Genomic DNA, 14704 nt, shown 5'->3' with positions numbered 1-14704 from the left:
AGAAGCGTTTTCAACATTTCTTCCCCAATGTGGGTTATACAAATCACCAAACCTGCCATGACCCATTTTCAAAACCAATGCTTGCTGCAGTCATGATGTTTACAACTCATCCAACTGAAACCTACTTTCCCTACCCTCAAAGTCGACCCCCTTTTCCAAACCCATTCACTGTTTAATTAAATCCCCACAACTTTATCCCCCTTCGCCAGCACCCACTTTCATATTGAAATCACTAGTCTACAAAACTATTACATCTGGCGATGGATACAATTTCATGAAGGGAAATTGACCAGTTAATGGAGATTATGCTTCCGTCCAGTTTTCAAAACCTTTGGCAAGTAGTTGAATAATATCTAGGCGGTTCCCACCGACCCTCCCCCCCCCCTCCTTCACTCGAGTGACGAACAAAGAAAGCCTTTAGAAAGAGACAGCAAATGCCTCAGTGACTCTCGACGCTTACACCGTAAAAAAAACCCCTTCTGAATATTTTTATCAGACAAGCTGGTTAGCAAAAAACTATGGACGTTTCCTATAATTTCGCTTCTCAACGACTACAGCAAACTCCGTGTTCGACTGAAATGCAAGGGTGAAATCGTTTTCTGTCAAGTCGGTTGATTCCGAATGACGCTTAAATCGTTTTCACAAACTGCCAACCAGATGCGATGAAAAAATTTGTAATAATAATACTCTGCATTTCAGGCATTAACATTTAGAAACAGTCGGAAACGGAACCCAGTAAACAAGACTGCAGTTTTTTCATGGAGTTACCCTATGTTGTTTGACCACAGCCGATATGGAGCACTCAAAACTTTGTAGACTTAAGCATGCACCATGAACAATTATTAAAGATTCCACTGGCGTCCAGTAGCTTTCATGCAAAACTGTGAAATTCCGATTACCTCAAAAACGGCCTCAAAACTTGTGAAAGATGTCAGCAATACCTCCTGCGATAGTTCGAGCTGAAACGAAATGTCCGTTCACGAACGCCGACTGAAATTTTGTGGAAGAAATGTGAACTGACCTGTAATACATACCAGTTACACCCCTCTTACTGAAGGGATTTCCCCGATTCTCAGAAAACAGGAAGAGGGAAATGCCAAACATTTTTTGGCATTGACGAATTCGCGAATTTTTAGCCTCCTAAGAAGGCGCAGACGCTTTTGGCTCGTCACGCATTTCTCCCCTAAGAACAAGATGCTATTGAATTCCAAGGGTAAAAACAAGGTCACTGTCAAAAACGGTCTTGTTTAGTCTATAGACTTTACACATTCTCGCGTGCATTCTAATCTTCCTTTCGCTTTTTAAAACATATTAAGCCCTAAAAAGGATTAGCATCAAATTTCTCTTTGTAATTTCATATTTATTGACAACCCTTGAGGTTATGAGAATTAAGGATATGATCACCCAAGGTGAATTTTCTTGATATTTTAACAACTTCCCCCCAGTACTTTTACAAGAAGTATGGGCACGAGATAGGAGAATTTGTTCTTTGATATTATTGGTTAAAGGGTTAAACGCGTCATGTAAAGTCGTCTGAAGTCGTGCACTGGACATGTTTGATTCACGTTACCAGACGCACAAAAATGTGGCGTGACTTCGTCAGTTCAAAGACCGGGGAGGGTGCTCTTTACTCATCGAAAATGAAAGTTTTTTTGAGTGATGAATTTGTCGTCGTTTTTATTCTTCGGCCATGAGGTAAATAGACATGTAAATATGATAATGGGAGGAAAACGAATGAGTTTCGAACCAAGGAAAGCCTCTCCTTCCCGGTGTTCCTGGTTTCAAAATTTAAAAATTAACAACAGGATATAACATTAACTGAGAAGTATATAACAAGATCATGCATGGCCATATAATGAAACTACACACAGTGAGAGCCTAGTAAAATAAGCCGGATTACTCAAATCAAATTTTCCCGTGTCATTCACAGTTTGCTGCAAACAATCCGGAAGTCATCGTCCAGTTACTCGGGGCCATCTAAAACTAGTCAGTAATCTTGAAAAACAACTTTCCAGTTAAACTTGTCCTTCAGTCCTTTGCATTAATTTCAATTTTAACCTACCGTTGTTAAACAGTTTCAAAACTTGTCGTAATAACGCAGCTCCCGACGGATGAGCAATTCTCAGTCTAACTTTGCAAGATAAAGACGAAATTATGTACGCATGTAGGCACTCATGTACAATAGCCTCCGCTTTATTTTGAGCAACACAATAATTACATAAAAAGAAACACCTGCTCTTTCAGGATTCATACAATTGGGTGCTTAGGACTGTAAATTGTTTGCGGCGAAGCTAAAGTCCTTCCTCTGCTTGAAACTTCGCTTCGACAGGCGACGTTCGAAGACGACAGGGCGGAAGCTGCAAGTTTTGTCTTGGAGCAATGAAGCCCCACTTTCCCTCATTAAAGGATGCAAAACTCCAATTTAACCTTTTGAGACAGCCCTGGGAACCTTCTTTATGCGGCAAACAACTGAGTAAGATTCAACTTCAAACATTCGAGGATCTTGCGGCGCGGACCAAAGATCAATTTAGCCTTCGTCAAGGACTACAACAGGGAGTTTTTTAAATAATTCTATACTAAAACTCATAAGCTGTACCGTCATAAGCCTTTAAGCTATACATACAACATACAATACCTGAATGAACGGCTTCAGTTTTGAGAAAGTTGTTGGGGGACACCATAAATGGCGGTTTATTACTCCCTCCCAAAGCAACTGGCTTGCAAAGTCTTATGAGTTACATTCCGAAAATACCAACAAAATAATGCAGCGAAATGCAGGATCACTCCTTGAGGCAATTTGCGAAATAGTTAGACCCTTGACAGTAGTGGGGTTTCCTGGCGTATCGAAACTGACAATTCCAAACTATTTACGTCAGCGGAGAATTCATAAGTGTCATTTGCGATGGACGCGACGGTGTGTAAAAACAAAATAATAATGAAAACAAATTTTCGCGAATCGCTTGCGCGGAAGAAACCTCCAATACACGGGCTACTCGGGTTCAAGGTACATGTGTTCAATCCAATATTGCTTGTAATCTTCACTGATTTTAGCAGCTTTAAGGATGGTTTACACGTGCGATAAACATAAGCACGAGGTAATATACGCAGGCGCATTGAATTAAAATTTTGGCGCCAAAATTTTAAATCCAAGATGGCGGACGCCGAGGAGGTATTCAGCGACGAGGGCATGTTGTTGCTTGTTCTTGCCTTGTGCTTACGCTCGCGTTAGCCCGGTTTACATGGGCGACATAACGACGCAAACACTGAAGCGCAAGCACAAGTTAAAGGAACGATTTCCTTTTCTTGTGCTTGTGTCGTCCCCGGCTGCTTTCACTTTGGTCTCTTGTGCTTATGCTTGCGTCGTACGTGTAAACCAGCCTTTAGGGCCGATTATTTATATAGATCTGGTTGTAGACTGTATCGGGCTCTAAACAAGGACTCCAGAAATCACGACTACTGAGCTTAGTTAACTTGGTTTTAATTAACGGCATCATTAGAACATGGGTTAGCCGCAGCTCAGGCTATGGCTTAGCAAGTCCGGTTATTGTTTTGACTTCACCTTGGTTACCAAGATTGTATGTTCATGCACTGCATACATTATCACCCATTTCATGATTAACATGTTTGAAGTAAAGTACAGTCAACAAATTTTAGATGAAGGAAGAAAAATTTCTCATCGCAGTATTCAGCTCACGGTTTTTGAACACTGAAACTTAGGGCTACGATAGCACTAGCAGGAACAGGAGAGTAATTTTAGAGCGCCTCGACGCGACTGATCCAAGTAAAAGTGGTTTGAAGGCTCTGAAAGGATAAAAGTCAATGACAAAGAGTTTGACAAACACCGGAGACAATGAGCACTTGGCTGCAAAAAACAGGGTGGGTACTCTTTGCGGCAAATGGAATTGTAGACTGCAAAACCGTCGTATTTTTCTCTTTTTTTCTCTTAAATCGATCGAAGCCCGCTAAGCGTCTCTCGCACTCTCTCTGCTCCAAACCCAATGACAGTCCAACGTAAAATATACGACGGTTTTGCAGTCTACTGGAATTGAAGGTTACCCTTCTTTAAAAACAATCAACCAGACTTGCCACTGATAGCTCCCAGAAGCGAAACCGGTTCCGAAAATCTTTGTGGTCTGAGGGAAATGTTGTTTAAATTAGCTGTGGCATCTCGGAAAATTCCTGGGATAAGACCTCAACAATGATGTTCTTTATCTCGGTTTTAAGTGATCTGTGGACCTAAGAATAGAAAAAGTACACAAGGCCTATACTCTGGTAATGCAAGTAATAGCCTGGGATCTAACTTTTACATGCAGAAATTTCGAACCTTGAGGAAATAACCCATTTTTTGACTGATACGCCTTTTGGCCGGCTTGAATGTATGGCAGTTAACTGTTGTCTCAGAGGCGCATAAATGGAACGAAAAGGAACATTATAAGGATGAGTAAACACAATTGACATATGAAGGAGTCCCACTTCTCTGCGATCAGAGATCTCTCCGATTAAGAGGATAATTTGGCTCAATTTGACAAACAAAATGAGCGAGCGGATGAAAATCGGACACCGATTTATAAAAAATCTGTGACAGTGCAACAGATTTTTTTTAATTAGGCCTACTTGCACCGACGCTACATCAACAGAAAAAAAGAAATCGGCCGACAACTTGTAACGTGTAGATTGGCCCATACGATTGAACCTACCAATGGGGTTGGTAAATTGGGACGCGTAAAGGCGCTGTTTCACCAGGCAAGTTTTCTTGCAACTTGCCTCGCAATTTTGTTGCACGAATCGTTGCCTAGTATAGCATGCCCTGAAATGAGCATGTCTCGTAATTTTTTTGTTGCTGAGACAGTTACCAAAAGTGGAACTCGGTTCTACTTCGTGCAATGGTGATTGCTTCAAAAACATTGCAAGACAAGTTCATTTCAGGGCATGTTACACGACGCAACGTTTGGTGCAACTTGTGTGGTAACGGTGTAAAGAAATTGCGAGACAAGTTGCAAGCCGAATTGCGTTCGTGTAACACTGCCTCAAAATTAGCTTTGAGTCGCGCCGGTTTCAAACGACATGACAATCCCTCTATGCACAGGGACCAAAGAGTTCATTTTGAGTCTGTTGATTAACACCAGCTTGTAAATATTCCAATTAATGTTAATCAACAATAAATTTGTACAGTCATAAAGATTATGTTAGGCTCGACTGAACAGGTCTCAGCGAGGTATCAAGAAGTATCCTAGTAGTTTTATACATCAAGTAAAAATTTGATAAGCATATATAAGTATAAACACGACTATGTATAAGAAAATCGTTTACAACAAAACTGACGAAAGACAAAAGCATCAACTCAATGCGTTGCACTTGAAATTTAGCTCCGTGCGTGCACTCCATCCAGTAAAGACAATTACCTTTGACGAGGGACGACGATCGTAGATATGTATGCAACTTGAACAGCTGTAATATAAATTGAAGCCTGAAAAGAAATTTGAATTTGAAATGTGCCCGCTATCTCTTCGATATTGGTGCAGTTCTGTCGTCTGTCATGGATTCTAATCCTGTTGAAACCTGATTTTCCTTTTTCTTTTCTTTTTTTGGTTTGTTTGTTTGGTTGTTTTACTGCTCAAATTGCCTTCCTCACTGCGATGGCTTTCCCTCTCGTCAAATTATCCATCCGCTTTTAAAATGTGTACCTCTTATATTCACCGTGAATTTTACTTTATTTTATCGACAATTTTATACAATAAGTTTATACATAAAACAGGCACAAACGCAATAATAGAACGGGCTAAAATAAGGACAAGAAATACGTAAGGAAAAGTTCTTGGAAACTCCACCGGCTGCTCTGAAAAATTAAAAACAAACTACTGTCGATCAAGGTACGTTAGGGGGGCGAGTACATGAGCTGGGCAGGCTCGGTTTGCCGCGATGGCATGGCTTAATTTTACTTTTGTAAATTAATCATTTTGGCTGATTATTTTTTCCATTCAAATAGCCAGTTCCTTCATTTGTCACATTTAAATTGAAATATGTACTTTTCGATGATGAATTTCGTTGTAATGTGAAATTTTGTCGTGAAAAAATGCTGCCCGGTAGGCGAAAACATACAAAACTCTTAATAAATTGAATTGAATTGAACTTTCTTTTAGCTATAATTCACAGCTCGCTAATTTATATCTGACACGAGTTGTGTCAACCACAGTTCCCAGTAACTATCAGCTGTCTCTGCGTGCTCTTCTCCAAACAACTTTCTTCTAACATCTAACGCGTGCTGGTGTGACTGGAGAGCAGACGTTTACTCACCAAACTGACGTTATGTGATCCCGAGTAAATGGTAACTATGAGCTGTGCCTGCATGTTTAGCTCGAAACAGTTTTCTTCTAATATCTAACGCGCGCTGGTGTGACTGGAGAAAAGAGCTAGGTGTGGTCACCAAGCTGATAATGTGAGACCCCGAGTGAATGGTAACAATCAGCGGTGTTTGCATGTTCTTCTCCAAAAACTTTTCTTCTAACATCTAACGCGCGCTGGTGTGACTGGAGAGAAGAGCTAGGTGTGGTCACGAAGCTGATGCTGTGTGATCCTGCGTGAATGGTAACTATGAGCTGTGTGTGTATGTTCTTCTCCAAACAGTTTTCTTCAAAAATCTAACGGGCGCTGCTTTGATTGGAGTGCAGAGGTGTAGTCACCAAGCTCATGCTGTGTGACCCCAAGTGAATGGTAACTATCAGCGATGTTTGCATGTTCTTCTCCAAACAGTTTACTTCTAACATCTAACGCGTGCTTGAATGACTGGAGTGCAGAGGTGTAGTCACCAAGCTGATAATGTGCGACCCCGAGTGAATGGTAACTATCAGCGGTGTTTGCATGTTCTTTTCCAAACCGTTTTCTTCTAACATCTAACCGGTGCTGGTCTGACTGGAGAGAAGCGGTGTAGTCACCAAGCTGATGTTGTGTGACCCCGAGTGAATGGTAACTATGAGCTGTGTCTGCATGTTCTTCTCCAAACAGTTTTCTTCTAACATCTAACGCGTGCTGGAGTGACTGGAGAGGAGAGGTGAAGTCACCGAGCTCATGGTGTGTGACCATGAGTTAAAGGTAACTATTAGCGGTGTTTGTATGTTCTTTTCCAAACAGTTTTCTTCAAACGTCTAACGCGCCCAGGTATGACTGGAGAGCAGAAGTGTTGTCATCAAGCCCATTTTGCGTGACCCCGATTGAATAGTAACTATCAGCGGTGTTTGCATGTTCTTCTCCAAATAGTTTTTTTCTAACATCTAACGAGTGCTGCTTTGAGTGGAGAGCAGAGGTGTAGTCACTAAGCTCATGTTGTGTGATGCCGATTGAATGGCAACTATCAGCTGCGTTTAAATGTTCCTCTCCAAACAGTTTTCTCCTAACACCTGACGCGTTCTGGAATGACTAGAGTGAAGAGTTGTAGTCACCAAGCTCATCTTGTGTGATCTTGATTGAATGGTAACTATCAATGGTATTTGCATGTTCTTCTCCAAACAGTTTTGTTCTAACATCTAACGCGTGCTGGAGTGACTGGATGGCAGAAGTGGAGTCACCAAGCTCATGGTGTGCGATCATGAGTGAAAGGTAACTATCAGCTGTCTTTGCATCTTCTTCTCCAAATAGTTTTCTTCTAACATCTAACGCGTGCTGGAATGACTGGAGAGCAGACGTGTTGTCACCAAGCTCATGCTGTGTGATCCCGATTGAATGGTAACTATCAGCGGTGTTTGCATGTTTTTCTCCAAACAGTTTTCTTCTAACAGCTAACGCGTGTTGGTGTGACTGGAGAGAAGAGGTGTAGTCACCAAGGTCATATTGCGTGATACCGATTGAATGGTAACTATCAGCGGTGTTTGCATGTTCTTCTCCAAACAGTTTTCTTCTAACATCTAACGCGTGTTGGTGTGACTGGAGAGCAGAGGTGTAGGCACCAAGCCGACGTTGTATGATCGCGATTGAATGGTAACTATCAGCGGTGTTTACATGTTCTTCTCCAAACAGTTTTCTTCTAACATCTAACGCACGCTGGTGGGACTGGAGAGCAGAGATGTAGGCACCAAGCCGACGTTGTGTGATCCCGATTGAATGGTAACTATAAGCGGTTTTTGCATGTTCTTCTCCAAACAGGTTTCTTCTAACATCTAACGCGTGCTGCTTTGAGTGGAGGGCGGAGGTGTAGTCGCCAAGCGCGTGTTGCGTGTTCCCAAGTGAATGGTAACAATCAGCTGTGTTTGCATGTTCTTCTCCAAATAGTTTTCTTCCAATATCTAACGCGTGCTGCTTTGATTGGAGAACGGAGGTGTAGTCACCAAGCTCATGTTCCGTGATCCCGAGTGAATGGTAACTGTCAGCTGTGTCTACATGCTCTTCTCCAAACAGTTTTCGTCTAACATCTAACGCGTGCTGGTGTGACTGGAGAGCAGAGGTGTAGTCACCGTGCTGATGTTGCGTCATCCCGAAAGAATGGTAAATATGAGCTATGTATGCATGTTCTTCTCCAAACAGTTTTCTTCCAAGATCTAACGCGTGATGCTTTGTGTGGAGAGCAGAGATGTAGTCACCAAGCTCATGTTGTGTGATCCCGAGTGAATGGTAACTGTCAACTGTGTCTGCATGTTCTTCTCCAAACAGTTTTCTTCTAACACCTAACGCGTGCTGGAGCGCCTGAAGAGCAGAAGTGTAATCACCAAGGTCAAGTTGCGTGATCCCGATCAGATAGCAACTATCAGCTGTATTTATGTGTTCTTCTCCAAAATAGTTTAGGGTGATCTCGAGTGCACGCTGATATGCGTTAAAAGCCTCCTGGTAGTTCTGTTTATAGTAGTGGAACCTTCCAAGATCAAGGTTACACTTGACGAGTGCTTCCTTGTGTACTTGCTGTAAATCAACAGAGTCTCTGCATTTCTCGAGTGATGCTTTATGGTAACTGATTTTTGCTTGATACAGTTTTCCTGGGTCTTTAATTTCATGAAAACGCACGGTAATAGCAACAGCAAAGCGGTGAAAATTAAACAATCCAACGGAAATTGGAAATTGTGTTTGCGCTTCTTCTAAAATTCGTAGCATGTTATAACTAAAATATTCCTTATCCTCATTGTCACAGAAACTGTTTGTTGCTTGGTACAGAAGCAAATTAAATATTGATTTTAGTGGCTGATTGTGCACGATGTCCGGGTCTGTGTGAGGTCTCGTTTCCTTGATAGTTTCTTCTTCTCTGTTTTCCATTAGCGGCATAATAAGTAGTTGCTTGTCTCCTACTTCTTTGCATTGCTGGGTTGCCTTGTTGTAGTAATGCGCTGACCTTGAAGAGTCATTTAGGAACTTATAATATACGGCAAGGACCTGGAAAACGAAAAGCTTTAGGATGGCCTGCTCTAAGGTTTTGTCTAGTCCCATTATAGCCTCTTGTAAGCAATGAATTCCGATGTCAATCTTCCCGGAAACAAGCTGACATATGCCAGAATAGCACAAGCTCTTTCCTTTTTCTTCGCTTGATAACGCTGGTGTCGACAGTCCTATTTCTTTTGCTTTAGAAAGAAGATGTATCGCGCTTCCTTCTCTACCCCAATATGCACTGCCAAATGCCTTAGAAACAAGTAATCGACAATGAAACCCAGTTGCCTCAAGATTGATGGCGGCGTCAATTGCCGAATCGTAAATCTTGAGAGGGATTTCTCCTTGTAAGTAAAAAAGGGCATCCAGGAATAGATCTGCTTCTGCTAGAACGTCAAATACTTTTTCAGCTATTTCAGAATGTGAACAACCATCTAAAAGGCTTTGAACAATACTTTGATCATTTTCATAAAACGCAATGAATGCCGACATGGAATGACCAGTTAGAAACTGTTCATTGAGTTTCTGGAAACGAGAAACGTAAAACGCACAGGAGAGTCTTTTTGAGTTCTGAATAATCTCCTTCATTTCATGCTCTCCCTTTTCTCTAGCAAATGATTGAAGGAGTTTGTGCATGGAGAATGAACCTTGTTTTGAACTAGAATCGATGAGGGACTTTCTACAAAGCCGTTGTAATATCTTCTTGGCCTCAAATTCTTTTTTCTCACCTAAAACAGCTTTAGCAACCTGTGTACTGAAATGTTCAGGAAGAACAGACAAGGACACCAATGCTTCTTTTTCTTGTACAGAGAGTCTCTGGAAAGAAGAGTAGAAAAGAACCTGCAATCTGTGATCTGTTGGATAATCTGGGTTGTCCAACATCGCAGCGATACTGTCGGTATCGGTCCCCATGAAATCATCTAGAAACTGGTTTGTCTGCGAAGTATCGTCGGAAATTAACGAACACAATAGCTTTATAGCTAAGGGAACATGTCCGCAGATTTGCGTAACTCGATTGTAGTCGGAGGTACAAGCCGTTGGAAGTAATTTGTGTACTAGAGCTTTGGAGGAGGCTTCATCTAATGGTCCTACTCTTAAAGACTTGTGGCTTCGAAAATGCAAGTTCATAAATTCGAAAGACTCCCTCGTTGTTACGACAAGTGTCAACGTTTCATTTTGCCAGAGAATTTCTTCGAGAAGCCGTACGACGTCTGTCTTCACATTCGGCAAGCCACTTTCTAGTAGGTCATCAGCATTATCAAGAATAACTACAATGCGTTCTGAAATCTCGCTTACGTGCTGATAAAGCTCATCTTCAGCCGGGGATAGAGCCGATGACTGGTGATTTGTAGTGAATTGTCTGAAAGCCCTAAGGAGCTTTGATTTCAGATCTGCAACTGACTGAAGTGATCTCAACGAAACGAAACAGACAGGCAATCCTTGAGATTGAAGTTCATGTCCCACTGCGATTGCAACTGAAGTTTTTCCAAATCCTGGTGAGCCCCAGATCGAAACGATTCACGCAGATTCAGAAGTCACGTGTCTGATGATCTGCTGACACTCGCTCTGGCGGCCGATGAAGTTAGGTACCAAGAAAGGAAGGAATGATCTTGGGAGCGATTTGTTCGTACCTTTGAAAGGCAAAAGACAAAAGTAATCTTCAAAAAGTTTCCAGATACTAAGGTCATCACTTAAAACCTCTTCATACCTTTCTCTTAAGCTTACCACTTTGTAACATTCCCACTCAAATGGAAGTCAGATTCATTCCTGTAGGCCACCCCTCTCCCTTCTTTGTTCGGTGATGGAAGAAAAAGGGTTCAAAAACGAGACACTGGATTCATTTAAGAGCAAAACTAAACTTTGTGATCTATTTGATATAAAAAAAGGGATCTCTTTATCGACGCCATATTTTGCTTATCACACCCCTAGCGCGCGCTCACTATCATCATTAAAAGAATGAACCTGTCAAGCGCGCGCGAACTGTGTTCGGCCACCTAAGCCGAGCATAATACACTAAACAAAGCTGAAACCTTTGTCAGTGTAAAATATTGAGCAAAATTTTAAAGCCATTTACTTGGCTGGTTCAGTAAAACTGCACTCATGCCCTTATATTGGCACTGGTAACCTGCAAGCAAGTTATGTCAAGGTCATCCGCGGGAGGGTCGGCGCGAGCGGCGAGCGAAGCGCGAGAGGATTGGGGCGGAGGCGTCCCCGCCCCAGTCCTCTTGCGGTTCGCTTCGCTCGCTGCTCGCGCTATCCTCCCGCGGATGACATAGAGAGAGATTGCTCGCAGGCTATTGTACTGGTTGAGCTTTTTTTATCCTCACAGGTACCAAACGGGACAGAGCTGCGTCGCCGTGTTACAAAGCGGGCATCTATTACACGTATATTAGGGAACGACAAAACGTTAATTGCTACTGTAAGTTTGCGCTAGTTGAACTTCCTTGTGATTATTTCAATTCGTTTAACTTAGACAATGTAGCCAAAGTAAATTGGTAGGAACGGCATTCAAGGTAGAAAAGAAAATGAAAAATTTACTGTACATAGTGTGAAGATTTGATCATTTCACGTTGTTGTTTTGTAGAACTGTGACGGGAAGGGTATTTACCAAAATCCATACTGCAAGTTACAGGGCATCTATTTCGTTCATTAAATATGGCATATTTTTGTGGCGTTCTCTTTGTCGCCTTGAAAGGGGATGTCCGTATTCTTCAAACGTCTGAAAGGAAGAAGTTTCCTGTACCCTAAAATAGTTTAATTTCCCATCGATAAACACTGGTACCTGGCCCACTCTATGGACACTAGGACACTTGCTTACCATGAAGACCTTATTACCACTTGCATTTTGTGTAACCCTGACCAACCCATTTCACATAAAATTACCTTGAGTAAATTACGGACATTAGCCTGCAATACAGCCGTATTGTTTGGGGAAACGTTATAGCCGCCTTCTTGGATTTTAAAAGCAGATGAAGATTTAAGAGAGCATAGAGTGCGGCCCAGGGAGGAGTGTATTAAGTTCTAAGAAAAAGGAGAGGGGTAGATCCGTTATAACGGGGATGTACTGTAATTTTCTAATTTCTAATATCAGAGTCTCCGTCTATTATCAAGGCTAATTTAAGCTTGGTACCTTGATTTCTTGATTGATCATCACCAACATCTTGCGCTACCTTCAGCTCGTCGATCTTGCCTTCCAACATGGCGATGTCTTCTTTGCTTGCAGTCCCTTGTTCCAAATTCTGCTTTAACTCGTCCATAGCTGAGCTTATATCCTCCAAAATCTTGGTCCCCTGCGTATCGATCTTTTGCTCCAGTATGGCGATGTCTTCTTTGTTTGAAACGTCGCTTTCCATTTTCTGTTTTATCGCAGCTGAGTTTGATCTTAACTCGTTGATATCTGAACTCACATTTTCAAGTATCTCGTTTGCACGAGTATCCCTCTCATCAGCTGCGTTTTTCGCTGTTATTAACTCTTCGAGTTTTTGCTCTAACATGGCGATGTCTTCTTTGTCAGCAGTATCGCTTTCCACTCTACGCTTTATGGCAGTGGACAGCGCTGTCAACTCGCTGATATTGGAGCTCATAAATTCCAGAAACTTGATGTACGCCTGAAACTCCTCCCTCATACGCTGTTCCAACTTATGGACTTCATTTGTAGGAAAATCTGATTCAGTCAAACTTCCAACGGCATCAATCACAGCTGTCGTAGTTCCAAGAGCTTTGAATGCATCTTTAGCGTGCATGCTGCACACGTTGGTCAAATGTTATTTTGTCCATCCCCGAGGTTGTCGAATGGCACAGCGAGTTCCTTAGAAGTCGAAGTTGATCAATCGCAAGTGCAAATGTTTCAGCATTGTTACCACTTGGGCTCACTACAGATGCATGGAAACGTCCATGAGGTACACAACGGGGCTTTGCGTACAAATCACTGAGTTTTCTGCAGCGACCTGAGCTATCCGGTAAGGCGAAGGACTGCGCAAAGATGGTGGCCTGGAATAAGGCGGTGCAATCCCATTCACTGTAAGACAGGTGTGTAGGAAGTCTTGTTGTACCACCCTCTGCAGAGACAAACAGATTTCTGACAACAGGGGAGTCATCCCATAGCTGGAATCCTGGGCGATGTGCCAAGGTGTTGTCCCACATGGTTTTAAAAGTCTGGCGTAACGCTTTGGGGAATTCATTTAAAACGAGGGAAGTAATTTAATTCTTCGTCTCGATAAGGCCGCAACGCCATCTCGTATCAACATGTGTTACAAATGATACTCAGGGATCCAACTGGACTTGAATTAACTGAAACCAATGATACCAGAGAATAAATTGTGGTAAATACCCACTGAACAGCGCAATTTTTTTATAAAAGTCAAGCCGGCGCTAGCCTAAAAGGGAAGTGTTTAAACTTTTTAATCAAAGGCTTGCTTTTTTGATCATAAACCTCTTTATTCTAAAATAAGAGACCTATTCACGGTTTATGTCGCCCTCTTGTTGATTGCGGGAGGGGGGGGGGGGGGGGGGGGGAGGATGATTTACTGATTCCCACTTATATACAACTTGTGCCATTTTAGGCCCTTCGAAAAAACCCGGAAACGCTCTCTTTTGAGTCACAATGTTTTGTCGATTGGGAACCACGAAAAATGACCACCAAAAGAACGTACACCTCCGGCATTTTTGCGTTGCTTCGTGTATCTAAATGAATTGTGCGAGTGAAGTTTAATTGTTTTGCGCGTTAAGCAAATAACTTCAGACGCAATCCGAAATATCATTTCATTCAACTGTTCAATGCACGAGTTTGTTAACAGAACGCTTTGATTAAAGAAAAAAAAAAAGAAAGAAAACGTTACCTGTTGACATCCAATGAATAATTGAAAGGAATCGACATGCAATGGGAAAAGGAAACAGGGCCCATCAAAGATCGAATGATTCGCTGATTCGCTAATGGTAGCTTCAGCTCTGAAAGATGTCCGGCAGAGATGCAGTGACTGGTGTACAGGATAACTGCAACGCAAACGAAATTGAAATGATTCACTCAAGCGCATTGCAAGTGTCTTTCAAACTCTTGGCTGGATTTACATTCCCACATTACAAAAAAATGTGGCGTGACTCTTTCAGGTATTGTTTCAGCTCTCTTATTAGGGGGTTAACTTAGTTTTTCTGCACTAACCTTGATCTGTGAGGGGTATGGACTGAGTAAAATAGCAATGTAGTAACGCAAACAATTGTGCAAACAATTCAAATCAAATGTAAAACTACTCGACTCAGAGTCGAGGTAGAACTTGAAAGTTATGCAGGACGTGAATCAAGTTCGAGTTCTCTAAGACTGAAGAAGACAGTGCATATTTTTCTCTCTCCCCTCTCCCCACTAAAA

At 42.0% G+C, this 14704-nt stretch overlaps 1 protein-coding gene and 1 pseudogene across 2 annotated transcripts in view; one reads left to right on the top strand and one right to left on the bottom strand.

Annotated features, from left to right (window-relative positions):
- Positions 1-14704, bottom strand: part of LOC146478312 (uncharacterized) — a 175554-nt pseudogene that overhangs the window by 15054 nt on the left and 145796 nt on the right. Inside the window, exons 5-6 of the transcript XR_014865102.1 lie at positions 12473-13632; positions 6654-10973 (exon numbers count right to left, since the gene is read on the bottom strand). The product of XR_014865102.1 is annotated as an uncharacterized LOC146478312 (transcript). The remainder of the gene's footprint in view (positions 1-6653; positions 10974-12472; positions 13633-14704) is intronic.
- LOC146478318 (microfibril-associated glycoprotein 4-like) overlaps positions 1-14704 on the top strand; it is a 193619-nt gene that overhangs the window by 117632 nt on the left and 61283 nt on the right. The window lies entirely within an intron of this gene.

The sequence above is a fragment of the Pavona decussata genome, unplaced genomic scaffold (assembly GCF_977016875.1).
Source record: "Pavona decussata unplaced genomic scaffold, jaPavDecu1.1 SCAFFOLD_64, whole genome shotgun sequence".
In the NCBI taxonomy this organism is placed as follows: Eukaryota; Metazoa; Cnidaria; class Anthozoa; order Scleractinia; family Agariciidae; genus Pavona; species Pavona decussata.
Note: the sequence above shows the minus strand (reverse complement) of the source record. Positions and strands in the feature narration are given on the sequence as shown.